A 4368-nucleotide genomic window follows, 5' to 3' on the forward strand; every position below is an offset into this window, starting at 1 on the left:
GGATACTTTGAAACGCGAAGCGACTTCACCGACGGCGTCGATGCAGACCCCGCTCCGCTCCGCACAAAACTTGTTCCGCTCGCCAACTCACCACCTCGCCTATGCAAATTCCTGCGGGAAACACCGCCTTCCGCATGTCAGCTTTGTTTTTTTCCGGCCAGCACCTTTCTTCCTCTTTGAATCCGAGGCTGGGCTGACAGCGAGGTTATTGGCGTATTATCGCCACCTACTGTTCTGATTCAAACCCCTACACCGCAGCAACAGACCTTCACAAAATAAAAGCATGTGTGCAACATGCGTTAACCCGCGTTAAAGTAAATATCGCCTTTAATAGTCTAATGAATTAACGCAAAATTAACGCGTTAACTTGCCCAGCCCTAATTAATATATATATATATATATATATATATATATATATATATATATATATATATATATATATATATATATATATATATATATATATATATATATATATATATGAACTGGACCTGAGATGGAGGTCCGGACTGTTTTGGGAACAAATTATTTCCCAAGATTCGTCATTCCATCCAAATCCACATTCATCCCCTCCTGCTCTGCTGATAGTCTTGTATGCGACTGCTACATAAACATCCTCTCTCCACTCCACCTCCCAGCATGGGCGTAGGTTTGTATAGGGACCATAGGGACATGTCCCTACCAATAATTCGATGTGAATAACATGTTTATAATTTACAATACATCGTTGTTACAGCAGTCGCTTATTTTCCTCTCGCAGCTCCGCTGCTTGGCGGCGGCTGCTGCTGCAGCTCCGTCTGCCAGCCTGCGTGTCCAGTCGGTCTTTCCTGTCACTTTAACTTAGCAGCGCACGTAACTGTGCCGTGTGCTGTTTAACTCCACTCTCATTGGTTGTTTTGCCTTAAGTCCCGCCTTCTCTCTCCCTGGTTGGTTGTTTTCTAGTGCGTGCATGTGCGTGCATGCTTGCAGCGCGAAATTTAAATTTAATTCACACTAGAATACTGCGGTTACTACAACGATTAAAAAAAATATATTATCCACGCTATAACAGGCGATAGAAGAAGCAGGAGAGAGTAGTTTTCATTTGTGGAACTTAAGAAATGTAAGTAACCAACGTTAGCATCTTAAAATAATATTTAATACTGAAGTATAATACATTTTATCAACAAAAATATTCAGTGTCAGGCAGGAGTTCTGAAGACTGCTGGAAAAATCGACAAGCAAAGAATGTAAGCTTTCAAAAAATCCCTTTAAGGCGGTTCAGATATAAATAGCAGGTGTTATTCGTTTTATAGAGTATAACAATACGAGATGGTGCCTAAACATTGCTATTTTTTGTTTAGAAAGCATAATTAGGGTTCAACCTAATAATAGTGCTATTTAATTATTTCTACTTTTGGAAATAGGATAAAGTACAAACAGAGGAACACATTGGTTTGATTTTACATAGATTTCCACACAGTCCATAAGTAAATTAGTACAAATATTAGTGTCCGGTAAAAATGCTTGAATCTGGCTGTTGATTTTGGAGATTATTACATTACGGATAAGATAGTGTTATATTTTATTTTAATAATTGTTAAAAGCGATTTTATATTTGAATAAACTTAGGCTCATGCTTAGTGTTGTGATTGTAGATGATGCCACCAAAAATGAAAAGAGACATAAGGAGCTATTTTAACACTCAGACAGTAAGTATCATAGGATGATATAAAAGGTTGTGTTACATTTAATCCTTTAATACTAAAAACACACTTGTATAATAGTAACATTATATGATTATAGGAAACACAGATATCCAGTAATAATGATGCAGGGCAGCTTGGATGTGAAGCAGCTGGCCCTTCAGTGCTTCAGGTGATGTCTAATTTATTTTAATTACAAATTAAGGAGCAGCTTTTTATTTATATACAATATATATAGTGCTTATAAAATTTGTATTAATGTAGCAAAAAATACTGCTTTTCTCTTTAAACGAAATGTCCCCTGATGCTCATGTCAAGTATAAAAAAATAGGGGCATGCATACTGCGTAGGACCAATGACATCAAACCCATGAAACTTGAGACCAGTAGTGTCCCTACCAAAGTTGAAATCAAACCTACGCCCATGCCTCCCAGTAACAACGCCCAGTCAGACTCTCTCTACCCAGAACCTGAAACCAACCAGTGAATCTTTCTGGGTGTCTAGAATAAGACTGAGGTTGATTCATCCATGTCACCTTCTTGTTCCCTTCTGATAGTAACAGATTTAGTAACAGACCAGCCTGTCAGCGGGTCTCCGCCATTCCCAACAACTCTGAGCAAAACTAAAATTGGTTCATAATCCTGATGAACTGAGTGCACAGATGAACTTTGGAGGTGTACTTTCTTGCCTAAAAGCATCTTACAACTACTTTTTCTTATAAATTAAGGGTATAAAATCGATAGGTTTGTAAATTGGTCATCTCCTTACTGTTCCTCACTCCTCAATGTGGCGGACTGTTTGGCCTTGCAGCACACAACCCTGCCCATTGAGCAAAGCCCAACTTTTTTTAAAGTCCTACATCAAGAGCAGGGTATTTTTCTCCTAAAAGTAAGGTGAAATCACCCAAGTGGAAACGCTAGGAGGGCTGTAGATGTCTAATGGAAAAGGGCCTATAGTTACTCTGGTTGCTGTTTCCAGCCTTTGTGATCCTGAGCATTTCTGCTGCACCTTCTCAGACCACAACAGACCAGCACGGCAAAAGGCGACTGTAGGCACCAGGAGACAGAAGCTCCCTCCATCCAGGCAGCATCCGCCTCCCACCTCGACCTCAACTTCCCCCTGCCAGGAGAGAAAGGCCCCTCCTACTTAGTCAAGGTGGATTCTGTTCATTGGCCTCAGCCGGAGCTTGCAGAGTTTCCAGTAGAAGAGCAGGTGCTGACAGGTGTGTAGGGCAAGGCAAATGGCAAGGCAAATTTATTTGTATAACCCATTTCAGTACAAAGACAATGCAAAGTGCTTTACATGACTAAAATATAGGAAAATAAAAACAGAATAAAAGCAAGTTGGAATTAAATGTAGAAAAAATTAAAGAAAATTAAACATTGGGAAAAGGAAACTAAGAGCAAATATTAAAGACAGTAGGACTACAAACTTGAACTAATGATGTTTCAGTAAAACAGTTTAACTAGAACAGGGGTCGGCAACCTTTACCACTGAAAGAGCCATTTGGACCCGTTTTACACAGTAAAGAAAACACTGGGAGCCATAAAACCCTTTTGAAATTTTAAATTAAATCACACTGCATATAACTAATTTTTTTTGCGACACAATGGACCAGGAGCAGAACCAACGCATCATTGCCTCTTTTTTTTTTTTTTTTTTTTTTTTTTTGTAGAAGTACAAAACCTCTATTGTTTTATGGAAATCATCAACTCTGCTAATGTCAGAGTTTTTATTTTGAATAAAGCTTGGTGCCAGTAAACGCACATCATGGTTGGATTATTTGATTTTCATCCCATATAAACGGTACTTTCGGAATACTTTTCTTTTGAATCTGAACACATTTTAATCACATCCAGGAAAGTTACGCACGTAAACAAGCTCCTGTCATTAACCAGCTAACAGCTGCATTAGACGAGCTATCAGACTTTCAAGCGGCACCTGAAGCAGGACTCCGCTCACAGCCTCGAGCCAAGCACAGTTCAGTTTTCCTCACTTTGAAAATGAACAAACGTCAGATATAGAAACGACTCTTACCCTGCTGTTTAGCTCTCTTCACCCTCATCAATGACTCCATGTTATTTTAGGTCCCTTGTCACCGTGGTCCCCTTGTCATTTGTAAAATTTACTACAAAAAAACAGCATCTGAAAATGCCGCCTTCTCTGCTTATTTCTCTCTGCAGCCACTCGCAAGCATTATTTCGTCTTCTTGAGTTTATTTGCAGTTGGCAAACATCTTTTCAGTGCACAGTACTGCCACCAACTGGTGAGGAGTGTTCGTCAGTCAGTATTGACGACTGCCTGCATGAGGTACACAGCTCTGTGACATAATTGTTTTCAACAGCTGAGCCACATCAGGTGCATCAAAGAGCCGCATGCGGCTCCGGAGCCGCGGGTTGCCGACCCCTGAACTAGAACAATGATAGGCAATCCTAAACAAATAGGTTTTTAATCTTGATTTAAAGGAACTCAGGCTTTCAGCACTTTTACAGTTTTCTGGGAGTTTGTTCCAGATAAGTGGTGGGACTTCCTGTTTGCGGTAAGGCGTATTGTGTCACTTCCTCTTGTTGCTGTGTGAACGACGGAGCTTTGCTCCAGGCTCTCTCGCTTTTTATCTTTAAACCTCTTTGTTGTAACATCTGTTTCCAAACATAAGCACTTTTAAAACATTGTCTGTGGCTGC

Source organism: Fundulus heteroclitus, chromosome 22 (genome assembly GCF_011125445.2).
Source record: "Fundulus heteroclitus isolate FHET01 chromosome 22, MU-UCD_Fhet_4.1, whole genome shotgun sequence".
In the NCBI taxonomy this organism is placed as follows: Eukaryota; Metazoa; Chordata; class Actinopteri; order Cyprinodontiformes; family Fundulidae; genus Fundulus; species Fundulus heteroclitus.